Raw genomic sequence first — 14,463 nt, forward strand, 5'->3', positions numbered from 1 at the left:
CCAATGACTCACCAAGTGAAGGTAGGAAGGTGGTAAAGTGAGCTTTATTATTTTAATGTTTTTTATTAATTTTGAGAGAGAGAAACAATGTGATCGGCTGCCTCCTGCACGTCTCCTACTGAGCCCACAACCTGGGCATGTGCCCTGACAAGGAATCAAACCAGCAACCTTTCGGTACATGAGACGATGCCCAGCCAACTGAACCACACAGGCCAGGGCGGTAAAGTGAGCTTTAGAGTCAGACAACCTGGGCTTGCATATCCAGCTCCTACACTTGTTTCTCAATTTACCTGACATATCCTCTCTGATGCTCATTTTCCATACTAACGAGTAACAACAATAATCCTTACCTCACAGGGTTAATGGGAAAATAAGATTATGTATGCAAATCACTGGCACATAATACATTAATAGCCATAATAGTAATTCTTATCAATAACCATGGATTGGACTACATTGTATTTAACCTTTGCATCTACTAGGATGTAAGCTCCATGATAACAGGGAAGTAAGTCTGTTTTGTTCACTGATGTAAACTCCGACACCTAGAACATTGGCCCAATCTAAGCACTCAATAAATGTTTGTTGACTGAACGAATGTGAATCTTAGTATTTGGCACATAGTAGGCATTTAACAATTACTATTTATGGAGAGCTTACTCGGTGCTGGGCATTACACATTTTGCATCTCATTTAATTCTTACACTAACAATATATTATACTACTCATTTCTGGGCAATATACATTTTGTGTCTCCTTTAATCCTTACAAAAATAATGTATTATCCTATTCATTTTATAAATGAGGAAACTGCGGCCCGGAGAAATTGACGTACTTCCCCAAGCTCACAGAGTTAGATGGGAGAGCCAGAATTTGAATCCAGTTTGACACTTTTCAGATATTTGTTAAATCAATTAATAAGTAATGGCTCAGAATTAACTTGACAATTTAGTGAATGCTCACAGTAGTTAAGAGTGACGAGTTACCCTGGGTGGCCAGGTGAACTCTTACTAGTACTAATTAAACAATAAATGAATTACTGTTAATTTAGTACTTATATGTATCTGTGGCTTTGTAGCAGAGATCGGCCATGTTCCAGTGCACAAGTGGGAACACTGACATTTTCAGTACATCTGCTGGGGTAGAAATGAGCAGGGAGCTCCCCACAGTTTACAGAGAGCGTTACAGAGCAAAAAGCTGAAAAGTAAATGTCGCAAGGTGACAAAGAGAATTAGTGAGTAAACTAGAACTAAAACCCAGTCACCTGCTCTCTTCTAACAAGACTCCAGCTTAATGTAGCTACGCATTTGGAATCTGCCACAGAGAGGAAAAAGTGGTACCAAGGCAAGAAAGTAAAAGCAATGTTGCCCTTTGGGCCCCTATTAGGCATTTTAACAGTTACTATGTATGGAGAACTCAACTATTAACATATTCATTTACAATCAAATACTTGTGAGGAAAAAGTCATATAAAATAATGACATTAATGGAAACCATTTTGTTTGGAGCAGTTTTTTAATTTAAAAATAACTTTATAGAAGTTTATTGCAGAAAAGTTGTAAACACGAGTGAGGAAAACTTAATTTCATTACCACCATATAATATACAGTATGCGTAGTAGTATATCCTCCTAGTCATTTGTGTATATTTTTATTTTTTTAAAAAGGGATAAAACTGTACACATCTTATAACTTAAGCTTTCCAATTAATAAATTGTAACCATCTTCATATGTCAGTAAACACATTATTTTAAACTGAGGGATTCCATTGTGTTTATTATATGTTAGGTCCCCATGGTTGAAAATTCAAGTTGTTCCTAATTCTTTCCCATTATAAACAAGGCTGAGATGAACATGTTAGAGCTAAATCTTTTTGCCTGTGTTCAATTATTTCCATAGGATAGATTTCCAGAAGTAGACTTGCTAGGTCAAAGGGCTGCATTTGGAATTTTTTAATTTAAGCACAAGCATCTGTTTCAAATATATTTTTAACTTGTCTTTCTAGTTTCTTTTTTAGAAACAAAAACCATGATAAATGCACGGCAAGCCCCAATGGAGATTGGTTGATTGAGCATCTCCTTACATATTCCCTTTCTCTCTCCTTTCAGGAAAACAACATCCCCAAGTTAAGAAGAAGGAAGGAGGAACGATGAAAACAAAACAATAATGTTGAGCCCGAGTGAGAAAGACTGGTTGGCACCACTCACATTCAGGGACATAAAATTCCATCATCAGAGGCATACACAGAACATTGCATTAGGCACCGTGATAAGATTTCGAAGAAATTAGATATGTAGGTCTAGTCCTAGCCCTAGAGAAGCTTAAAGTTTAGTTCTAAAGCAAAAACATTAACTCCTTGACAAGACTCAGAAACATATAACAAGTCCACATGCAAGAGGTAAAGGGTAGGTAACTCAGTTAACTGAAATAATCAGGTAAAGCAAGGGATCATAATGAAAAGGTACATTGAACATTTTATTATAAATTAATGCTTGAAGAACATTTATGCACAATCTCTGAATTTTCAAGGATTCCTTTTGGAATAGGTCCATTATTGAAGTCTTCTAATGCTTTGGTCAACCAGTTCCATTTGGGGGTTCCTTAAAATGCTTTTTAAATTTTTTAATAAATAAATTTTTAAAAAATTAACTAAAAATTGTCTCCAGTATTTACTTTCTCACCATACCCAATTCTATTTTAATTGCTTTTAGAAAGTCACTCTTACCCAGTCTATTCCAAAACATGGTTTTCAGGGAAGCAAATCTTTCCCAGCTCCTAGCTCATAATGGACATCCATCAGTGAGCCTCCCAGAGGAATGGAGAGCAGTTCACACAAAGAGTTAAACAGAGAAGTCTGTTATTTCTCTTACACAACATGAGTGTGTGCCTCAGATCAAATCCAGATGGCATCTCCTCAGTAATTACCCTTCTGAGGTGAAATGGTGGAACAACTAAACCAAATGTGTAACTTCCAGTTTTTCGTGGTGGTGTTAGCGGGCCAACAACATAGGATGTCAACCCAACCTGACCCGATCCGTGAGGACAGACTCTATGGGATACTTTAGACATCCCTAGACCAGTCAGTAATTTTCATCCTAAGAAACTGATAGAATCTATTGACAGGTACAGGATCTGGAAGTACATTTTAAGAAGGAAAACATGTGCCCATCCAGTGTGGCTCAGTGGTTGAGCATCGACCTATGAACCAAGAGGCCATGGTTCGATTCCTGGTCAGAGCACATGCCCAGGTGGCAGGCTTGATCCCCGGTGAGGGGTGTGTAGGAGGCAGCTGATCAATGATTCTCTCTCATCAATGATGTTTCTTTCTCTCCCTTTCCTTCCCTCTATAAAATCAATAAAATTTTTAAGGTAAAACATGAGAGCTATAGGCATAAGATTCCTTTGCGATAATATAAAAATCATACTACACTAGTCTGATAAAAGCGCTGATATCATAAGCTGCTCTGGACTGAAAGTCATGACCTCTGAGTTCTAGTCCAATTATGTAAATAGCTCTGTGGTTTGTGCAAGTTACTGAGCCGCTCTGCGCTCCCGCTTCCTAATCTGTGGAATGAAGTGAATTAGTGCTAGATGGTTACTAAGATCCTCTTCAATTCTAAAACGTAACTATTCTTTAAGGAGGACCAATAAGCATATAAAAAAGGAAAACAGTAGGCATTATACTTTTAGATTTTCCAGTAGCAAATCGGATCTATCCAGATTCTAATATCTGGAAGAGAATGGGGAAATCACCCAGCACAATCACACCTCATTTTACAAGTCGACAAATATGCATTGAGTGTCTATTCTGTGATGCTGGGGATATTTCACAAAACAAGGGAAACACCTGCCTTCACAGACCTTATTAAATTGAATAAGCAATTACAATAAAGTGTGCTAAGTGCTAAGATGGAAAAGAAGGATGCTCTAACAGGAAGAGTATGTACATAACGCATTATGGAAGGCTCTTCTCAATACAGTCATGGCTTATGTTGAGACCTGAAAGGATACGTAGTGGTTACTTAGGAAAGGGGTCCGGAGAGAAGTGGTGCAGGAGGAGGGAGCACCACGTGAAAAGGTGTGGAGCTGGGAGAGAGCTGGCTAGCCCGGCACCTGTGGCTGGACTGTCCAGAACAAGGGATGAAGTGAGAAGTGAAAAGAGACAAAATGCCCTAACCGGTTTGGCTCAGTGGATAGAGCGTCGCCCTGCGGATTGAAGGGTCCCAGTTTCAATTCCGGTCAAGGGCATGTACCTTGGTTGCGGGCACATCCCCAGTAGGAGGTGTGTAGGAGGCAGCTGATCGATGTTTCTCTCTCATCAATGTTTCTAACTCTCTATTCCTCTCCCTTCCTCTCTGTAAAAAAATCAATAAAATATATTTTAAAAAAAGAAAAGAGACAAGAGAGGCAGTTGCTGTGTCACTCAAAGCCTTGCATAAGAACATAACAAGAAGTTTTGCTTCAGGCTTTCTAGCAAAGGTTTGTGCAGGCAAGTGATGGGATCAGATAAACATTTCCAAAAAGATTACCCTGGCTGCGATGTGAAGAACAGATTGTAGGGCAGCAAAACCCAGAGCAGGAAATCACTGGGAGGCTATTACAGGAATCTAGACAAAAAGACAGTGACCTGAACTTGAATATGAACAGCAGGTATGAAGAGATATTTAGAAGCTAAGCCCAGCCAGTGTGGCTCAGTGGCTGAGCCAAGAGGTCACAATTCAATTCCTGGGCAGGGCACATGTCCAGGTTGTGGGCTCCATTCCCAGTAGGGGGCATGCAGCCAATCAATGATTCTCTCTCATCATTGATGTTTTTCTCTTTCTCCCTATCCCTTCCTCTCTGAAATCAATAAAAATATATTTTTTAAAAACTTGACAATTAAGCAGTTGGGGGGGGGGGGAGGTGGTGAGGAATTAAAAATGATTCCTAGCCCTGACTGGTTTGGCTCAGTGGATAGAGCGTCGGCCTGCGGACTGAGGGGTCCCAGGTTCAATTCCAGTAGGGGGCATGTACCTTGGTTGCAGGCACATCCCCAGTGGGAGGTGTGCAGGAGGCAGCTGATCGATGTTTCTCTCTCATCGATGTTTCTGACTCTCTGTCCTTCTCCCTTCCTCTCTGTAAAAATCAATAAAATATATTTTAAAAAAATGATTCCTAGACATCCAGCTTAAGAAATTGGGTAGAAAATTTTCCATTGTGTTTGCTAAGAGGATTGGATATAAACCCGAAGTTGCTGGGAGGCGTTCTGCCTTCATTTGGAAAGAAGCTGCCTGAGAATGAAGCCACACAGAGGAAAACAAAGCTAAGAGACAGGGGTGAAGCTGTTTGTGACACCCTTATTTCACGTCTTGAGACCAGCTGTCCCTGATCTATCCCTGGACTTTTCAGGCACATGAATCATGCATTTTCTTTGTTGTGGTTTTTGGTGCTGGTGGTTTGGTGAGTTGGTTGTTTAGTTCACTTTGAGTTGGGGTTCTGTCACTTAGAACCAAGAGAGTTATGGGAAGAGTGGGGACAGTGACAGCAGAAAGCCTAGGGTAGAACTACCACTGAAGACGTGACACTGAGGAAGTTAAGCCCAAGGAGAAAGCAAGAGGAGAAGCCCAGGAAAGTACAATGCCAAAGAGAGGCATGTGGTCAGTAAAGGCAGATGCTATTGAGAGATAAGACAATTACTAAGACATAAGCATTGGCTTTACCAACAAGGCAGTAGCTGGTGGCCTTTGTGAGGAAGGTTTCCATGGAGGGATGGGAGTAGAAACCCAACTGAAGGAGGCTGAAGAGTTGGAGGAGGAAGAACAGTCAGTGAACAGAAACGGTTCTAAAGCTGTGTTGTGAAGGGGAGGGTTGCCAGAGGGAGATGTTTTCAGTTGGATAAGATAGAAGAATGTGTAAAGGCTAATGAGAAGGATGCAGGAGAGGGAATAATTACCTGAGAGAAGCCCTGAGAAGGGAGGAGGAAGAAGGTCAAGAGAACAGGTCAAGGCACAGATTGAAAGGCTGGCCCTAATTCAAGGGAAGGATCCCTCTTCCATTGAAACAGACAAAGAAAAAAGGAGGATGGCTGCAGGATTAACAAGATTTCTTAGCATAACAGCAGGAACTTCAAGGTGTTACTGCCTGACAGCCTCTATCTTCTCCTTAAAGTAGCAGGCAGGGTCATTTGCCAAGAGTGAGGAGAACATGAGAGTGGGAGTTTTAAGGAGAATGGAGGCTGTTTGGAAAATTGCTGTGGAGAACAGGAGAGAGACTAGAAAAATACAGAAGAATTGGCTGGGAACTAGGAGGGCCCATCCAATGACAAAAACCATCCCACAATTTTACCAAAATCTTGGAAACCGAAGAAAAGATGGAATCTGTGTGTAAATGTTTGATTATCCTGACACTGATTTATAAAAGCTCTCTTTTGTAAATGAAAAGTGTTAGTACATTTTCATTACTGATCTAAAAGGGGAACTTCTCAGTTTGCTGATGGGATGGACACTCAACGTTTCTGCACAGCAAACTGCCAACTGATGAAGATAAGCCACAAATGGTGTGGCAGAGCCCAATGTGGCCGATGAAACTCAGCAGGCTAGCATGTAATCATGAATCTGGGTTTTAACAAACAAAACAAGACTCAAACTGTCACTTTGAGGTCTCAGTGGTCATCCAATTCAGAGATCAAAGTCACCTACCAGCAACAAATCCTTAAGAGCAGATACAGCCCTCAGGTTGAGCAAATACCAAACACCAAGAGGCTACTAGATAAGGTCCTTCTCAGTGTCAAGACTCTCAAGTTTCCATCGAGAGTGATAAGAGTTCATGTGAGACATTTGCACTTGAAAGATCTACTGGCCACTAGTCATGAATATACGGTGGGGCAAAAGTAGGCTTACAGTTGTTTGTATGGCAAATACAATAGCTAATTAATAAATAATACAAGAATAAACCATGTTTCAAGTACTCACAACTGTAAACCTACTTTTGCCCCATTCTGTATTTTCAAGTTCTATCCTTACATTTCGTTTCAACAACAACAAAGTGTTTGGACCATATTGTCTCGGCATTTCCTAAAATGTCTTCTCTGAATTGCAATGTATTTTTTTTTAAATCTTCATTGTTGAAAATGTTACATATGTCCCCTACTTCCCCTCATTGAGCTCTTCTAGCCCACCCCTGCCCTGTACTCCAGGCTTTCAGCACCTTATTGTCTGTGTCCATGGGTTATGCATATATGCATACAAGTTCTTTGGTTGATCTCTTCCCACCCATCCACCCTCCCCCGCCTTCCCTCTGGGATTTGACAGTCTGTTCCATGCTTCTATGACTCTGGGGTCTTATGATATCTACTTCAGAGAAGCATGACATGAATACTCGGAATAGTGTCATCTTTTAGAGAATATTTCCTATTGAATTATCCAACATTTTTCATAAGGGAAAAACAAACAAAATAAGAAACCCAGGCAGGAACTTCGCCATCCTAGGCCTTCCTTGCATGGGTTTTTATTTATCTGCCCCACTTCTCACCTATCATTTCCAGGTTCTTGAGCTAGAAAGTTCATCACTCTTGGCCCTGCAGGGTACTCTGATTCTCTTTTTCAGTCTTCACACATTTAGGTTACCATGTCCCAAAAGCAAGGGGATGTGCTAAGATTACATCATCCCTAACCTTGAAGGAGTCAACAATGGATGCCAATAGAGTGACAGGTGCTGTGATAGCAAGTAGAGGAGCAAAGATGTTGATAGGATCATCCCTTCCAGGAAAGCCTCACTGAGGAGCTGACATTTCAGCAGTCCTGAAGAATGAGGATTTCTCCAGGCAGGGGGGATGTGTAATGCCGGAGGCTAACACCAACAGTAGTTAGCATAAATGCAAAAAGACCCATTGGAAGGCCAATGGACTTTGATATTCAGAAGGGCTGAAAACCAGCATAATATTGCCCTGCTGTGGGCTCAATGGCTGAAGGCAACTCCCTAACCTGATAATCCTTTTACTGTTTACCAAACTTTACCTTTGGCATGCCTGTATGCATTCCTAAAGGGCAAATGTGTATTCAAGTGAATAAAAGCTGACAGGTCCAAGGTTTCAGTGAGCTTCTCCACTAGAGAGAGGTTCCCACCTGGCTCCCCATGCCTTCTAAATTCATATTTCTTGTCTAGTGTTTTCATTTGTGCGAGGCCCCTTCTTCATATCCGGAACCCTAGCCATAAAAGGTTGCAGCAGTGTAACACTGGAAAGCAGAGGGAGCAGCAGAGTATAAAAAACATGAGATGTGGAACAGGCGGACTCCCAGGGGCTGTAATTGCACAGCATGAATGTAGTATAGGGAGGGCAGGGAGCAGTCAGAGGATGAGTCTAGACAAGTGAGAAGGGACCAGACCAGACACCATATGGCCTAAGAACAGTTAAGTTTAAACTTTAACCTGGCCCAGGTGTGAATCAATCATTTTTCCCCCAGGCTAGCTGAGATAAGATTAGAATGTTTGGAAGAGAATTTTTGCTAAAACACAAAAGGAAAAGTAAACAAATACAAAATAAAAAGCAAACATACAAAGGTATAAAAAGAACAGTTCGCAAGCCTCATTCTAGATGAAAATGGACACTGTTGCTCATGGTGTCCAGAAATTGTTAATGTGGCTGCATTGAGAACACAGGTTATATTTCCATCACAGTAACTTTATTGTAGTGGTGACAATGAGATCTGTAACATAAAAAACAAACAAACTCACAGAGACCAGATTTCTGAGCCTGCTTCTTCAATAAGTTCTAGTCCCAGATTTGCTGAGCTCGAACAGTTTGTAAATAGATGGTCCAGCCCATGCCCTCTCTCGCTCCTCAACCTGTCTGTGTTGGCCCTGAAATAGCCTACCACATCTTTTGTCCATGGGCCCAAAACTGAGGCCCATGGGAATTTTGCTCCTTCTGGATCCCATCTTTATAACTCACCTCTGGGCTGTCTTACTTACACTGAGGTTGACTTAGTTTGTCCTCTGCAGCTGCCCTGAGCCCTGGAGGTCTATTCTAGATCAGGGGTCAGAAAACACTTTCTATAAAGAGCCACATAGTCAATATGTTAGGCTTTGCGGGCCTATTTCTGTCACAACTATTCAACTCTGCTGTTGTATCAAGAAAGTAGCCACAGACAATATGTGAAAAGGATATGGCTGTGTTCCAATAAAACTTATGGACACTGAAATTCAAATTTTATATCATTTTCTTTCTTTTTTAATTTATTAATTTGAGAGAGAGAGAGAGAGAGGGAGAGAGAGAAGGAGTGAGAGAGAAACAATGATTTGTTGTTCCACTTATTTATGCATTCATTGGTTATTTCTTGTATGTGCCCTGACCGGGGATTGAACTTGCAACCTTAGTGTATTGGGGTTGACTCTTTCACCAATTGAGCTACCAGGTCAGGGTTTATATCATTTTCATATGTCAGGAAATATTCTTCTTCTTTTTATTTTTCAACCATTTAAATATGTAAAAATCATTCTTAGCTCAACAACTGTATACAAACAGACAGTGGGCCAGAAGTTTCCAGTGACCTAGAGTTTGCTGACTCCTGTTCTAGACACTAATCCCCAGGGCAAAGATGGCCTCTTTCCCTTTTACCTGATCAATTCATTATTATAACTGATACAAGTAATACCAATCTATACCATGTGATGAGCATCTACTAGGTGCCAGGTGGTATGTAGCACAGAGAGCTGCTTTGAAGAATAAATGAAATAATGCACGTAAAGCACTTAATGCTTCATCTGAGTTAAGCATCATTGATTGTTAGCTACTATTACTTTTTTTATTGTTTATATATCTTATCTCTGATCAGTAAAATGACTCATACAAGGTAGATATTAACATCCTATTGAGGATCATAAAAACGAAGTCATTTGTGAAATCACATGCCTATTAAGTAGCAGAGCTAGGAGTAGAACCAGATTTATCTGACTTCAAAGTCCGTGACCTTCCCACTGCAGCACAACCTGTTTATCTGCAGCACATTCACAGGCTGGTGAACTGCTGACCTACCCAGCAGCAGCAGGCATTTATGCCCCTAGAGCCTGCCATCTTGTGACAAGAGTAGCACAGGGCTTATTCTATTCTTGCTTCAAAGCTTAAGTGCCTGTTGGACCACTTAGTTCTTGTTTCCTGCCAAGGGATCCTCTCCCCCCATGAGAACAGTCAAGATGACGGAGCTCAATAGGCAATTAGACCTTTTCCCGCTCGGCTATCCTATTCTGCCTGCGTTTCCAGGTTCTTCTGACTCATACTTAGGTAACTTCCTGCAAGTGACACTCCCAGAATCCTACCCCTGCAGCATTCTAACAGAAAAATACTTTACATGTTCGTGATAACTGCAGATACTTTCTGCCAAAGGTAAGAAGAGTGCTGTTGCATAAAAACCATTCATCTGCATGACGTTTTTAGAGTTGTCCATAAAATGTTACTAAAGATATTGTAAATAGCTTCAAAATTATATTCAAGGGAGCCCATGTGATAAATCCTTCCTTGAATTTAGATCCAGAAAAAAAAAAGTGTCTCTATAATTGAATCTGTATATTTTATCTCGTCAGAAAAGAAAACCTGTTTCCTTTTATATCGTGGCTTCCAAGAAATCTAAATTCCATGCCAAAATGTCTCATCTCAGCTGCCTGATAGGATCTATTTCTACTTCACTGCTATGACCACTTTTATGTTTTATAATTTTAAAACTAGCTAGAATATATTGTGTGTGTCTCCTATATGCCACGCATTGCGCCTTCCCTGCTGCGCCTCTCCTTAAATGGTTTCAAATGGTGCTTGTTTTACTAAACTAGTGCCTTATTTTGCAAGTTATGTTTTACCTTGCATCCTACACCTCAGGTCTCCTGGAAGCAGCAGGAGATATTGGATTTTTTTAAAAAGGGGCTTGCCTTGGTCTGGTGGTTCAGTTGGTTGGAGCATCATCCCATACACCAAAAGGTTGGGGGTTCAATCCTGGTTGGGGTGCATACGGCAGGCAATGGACTGATGTTTCTCTCTCATATCAAAGTTTCTCTCTCTCTCTCTCTCTCTCTCTCTCTCTCAAATCCTCGGGTGAGGATTTTAAAAGTGTGTGTGGTTGGGGGGGGGCTCTATTCACAATTTGCACATAGTTGTAAAGAGCCAACTTGGCCTTCTCCTTAGAGGCCACAAGATGGGGATGTCATTCCACAAAAATCAGGGTTTTCCCACACTCACTGTCTTCTATATCTCTTCCTCTTTCGTTGCACCTTTCTTTGTCTGCATGTATCGCTCTGATCCTCCATGCAGGCATTAGGAACGCCAGGCAGTCCCCACCTTTGGTCTGTGCCAAGGCTGTGCCAAGGGTGAGTTACATGAGCAGGACTCCAAGCCTTCTGCACCTGTAGCCCTAGACATGGTCCTAATGAGAATCCTTCAGCTCTGGGTGGCGTCCTCATTGGAATCACAACTCCCTTCGGCATTTGACACCCTGCCACTTGACCTCATATCAGCTCCCCTCCGACTCTACCTGTTCCCCTAACACCTTTCCAGGAGACACAACTGAGAGTTGATGTCCAAGGGTGACTGGCAGAGCGGCTAGAGTAAGGCTGGCAGACAGTTGTTTCTAGACAGAAACACTGGAAACTGGAGAGAATACTTGGCACAACACGGTCCCTCGAATATCTGAGAATGAATGAATGAACTAACTCTAACTCATCACCACTTTCCCCTAAATACCTAGACAAAGCCAGTAACCAGCCACTGAATTCTAAGCACTCAAATTTCTTCAGTAATTGGTAAGCCTATGAATCTGCTGTATCAAGGGTGATAAGGACGGAAAGCTTGGTTTCTCTTTCTGCTTAAATAAGAAAACCACCTCTGTCTGTCGGCCCAAAGTTTTTGCTTTGAACTCTCCCTTTGCCTGAATTTGCTCCGTGACTCGGGGAAAATCGCCCGATAACTCTGGGCCTCACTGTTTTCCTCTGTAAAACTGGAGACGTCACTAAATGGTGTCTCCGGTACCTTCCAGCCTGACACGTCTGCGATCTGTCTCTAGGCATCCAGCTAGCATCCTTTTCTTGGGCGGGTTTCATGAGATGTCTGTTTCACTTTTGGAGTGAATTATGGGGCGCAGCTACAGTGTTTGGACAGGTTCAAGCCTTGTACTGAGGAGAGGGCACAGTCCTCTCATTGCCACGTGCAAGTCCCAGCTTGGAGGGCAGAGCCTTCCCAGCACAATTATAGCCAACAGCTATAGTTGTGAGCTTGAACCTATGGTCCGGACACGTGGCCCCACGTGCCTGAGTGATAGAGTTCAGGTGCATGTAGTTGAGTAGGATTGAAACCCACGAGAATGTTGTAAACATCTTGATCACGTCCTTACTTTGCCTCGTGGCATCTACCATAAAATAAAGACACGGCGTGTGGCGCTGTCCATCAGGGGAGCAGCGTCCCACCGAGACCCAGCTTTCATTCTCTTGTCTATCTTTTCTAAGCCTTTCGTCACCCCCACTCAGGGTCACTGAACCAGGCTGAGCTGGCATGGGTATGCCATGGCCGTGCCGGCTCCCCACTGTGAATTTCCTGGTCTTCCTGCTCACTAATTTATCACATGCACCTGGACTTCGGGCATCTGTTCATATCATAAAGTTTACAATTTTAACCATTTCTAAATGTACAGTTCAGAGGCATTAAGTACATAAGCATTATTGTACAAAAATCACCACCATCCATCCCCATATCTCTTTTCATCTTTCCAAACTGAAACTCTCTCCCCATTAAACAGCAACTTCCCATTCCCCTCACCTCCTGGCCTCTGGCAACCACCATTCTACTCTTCATTTCTATGAACGTGACCAAAAGTGGAATTGTACAGTGTGTCCTTTTGTGAGTGGCTGATTTCACTCAGCAGAATGTCCCCCAAGTTCATCTGTTGTAGCAGATGTCAGAATTTCCTTCCTTTTTACGGCTAATAGTTCATTGTATGGATATACCACATCTTGTTTACCCATTCCTCCACTGATGGACACCTGAGTTGTTTCCACCTTTTGAGTATTGTGAATAATGTTGCCATGAATATCGGTGTACAGATATGCTTGAGATCCTGCTTTTACTTCTTCGGAGTATATACCCAGAGGTGCAATTGCTGGATCACATAGGAATTCTATGGTCACTATTTTGAGGAACTGCCACACTGTTCTGTTCAATGGGACTCTTGCAGAGACGGAAGTGCTTACTGGGCACTGCGGTCTTACTGCCATGCTGACCCCTGAGAGGTGTTTTCAGGGCATAGGGTTGCCTAGAAGGGTTGTCTTGCCTCATTCTTTAGAGGAGCCGGGCCCACCTGCTATTCAAAATGAGTCCTGCACTAGACACTGGACCTAGGGCTGCTCCTTACCCTGCCTCAGTATGCACGTCTGTAAAGTGGGCTAATAATACCTAATTTACAGTGCTTTTTATAAAGGTCAGGGATGATGAACACAAAGCACTGAGGTAAGCTTACAAAATGAAGATGTGAATATTAACCTGCTGGCTGCAAAGAACCATTATGAAAACCAAATAAAGTAATGTATGAGAAAGCAGAAACTGGTCATGCATTCTGTAAATGCTAAGCCCTCATGATTTCTTTCCTAATCACTGCTGCTGCCTCCTAACAGTTCTTCCTGTCTCCTAGCCTCTGAAGTCTATCCTTCACTCAGGCTTCAGGGTGAGCTACCTAAAGCAGCTCTGATCCTGTCACTCTCCCACTAAGTGTTCAGTGGCTCCCCTCACCCTTCCCAGGCCTTCTGTGATCCGACTCCTATCTCTCTCTTTAATCTTACCTCTTATCTTTCCAGGCCTCACCTCTTGCCACTTTATCTCCATGATTTTGTGAATGCGATAATTAGTTAATGTTATAATTAGTATCATAATATAATAAGCAGCTTTTTAAATACTGGCACCTTAAAGATGGAAGCCAAAGGGGAAATATTTCTAGGTACTTTATTCCTTTCTCCCTCCAAAATAAGTTGTATGTTTTTCATTTGAGCTCCTCATGTCTTCACAGTTCTTCTGAGAAATATCCTAGGCCCCTAGTTGTATGGTTCTGATGACACAGCCCCCAATCAGAAATCATACCCATGGCTATTTTTCATGAGGAGTGGGCTAACGCAATGAGTCCAGTCTTGCACTCAGTAGGTATCTGCTCAAGCAATGAGTAAACTATGAGTTGCTTGTTTGTGCTAACTCCTGTAAACTCCAGTCTGTGGCTAGAGGTCAATTGTTATTGTTTTTTAGTTTACCTGTTTCAGAAGCAAGAGCTGTGCCAGCTGTGCCTTTTTTGAAATAATAAAGGAATTGGAAGGTTGTAAAAGCAATGGGCCAACAGTTTAAACTAATCCAACGTGCATGGTATTTACAGTTAATGTGGGAAACATCTGATCCACTTATTTTTAGGGAGCCCATGAATTTGTCTATACAAGTGGTTCTCAACCTTGGCTGCACATGAGAATCACCTGGG

The 14,463-nt window shown here is 41.9% G+C and overlaps 1 non-coding gene across 1 annotated transcript; it reads left to right on the forward strand.

The window, feature by feature from the left end:
- Positions 1 to 8,557: 8,557 nt before the first annotated feature.
- On the forward strand, positions 8,558 to 8,693 carry LOC111826618. The gene has a single exon (XR_002829975.1). It is a non-coding gene; the product is annotated as a small nucleolar RNA SNORA1 (small nucleolar RNA).
- Positions 8,694 to 14,463: the final 5,770 nt, after the last annotated feature.

The sequence above is a fragment of the Myotis lucifugus genome, unplaced genomic scaffold, assembly GCF_000147115.1.
Source record: "Myotis lucifugus unplaced genomic scaffold, Myoluc2.0 scaffold_1, whole genome shotgun sequence".
NCBI classification, from domain to species: domain Eukaryota; kingdom Metazoa; phylum Chordata; class Mammalia; order Chiroptera; family Vespertilionidae; genus Myotis; species Myotis lucifugus.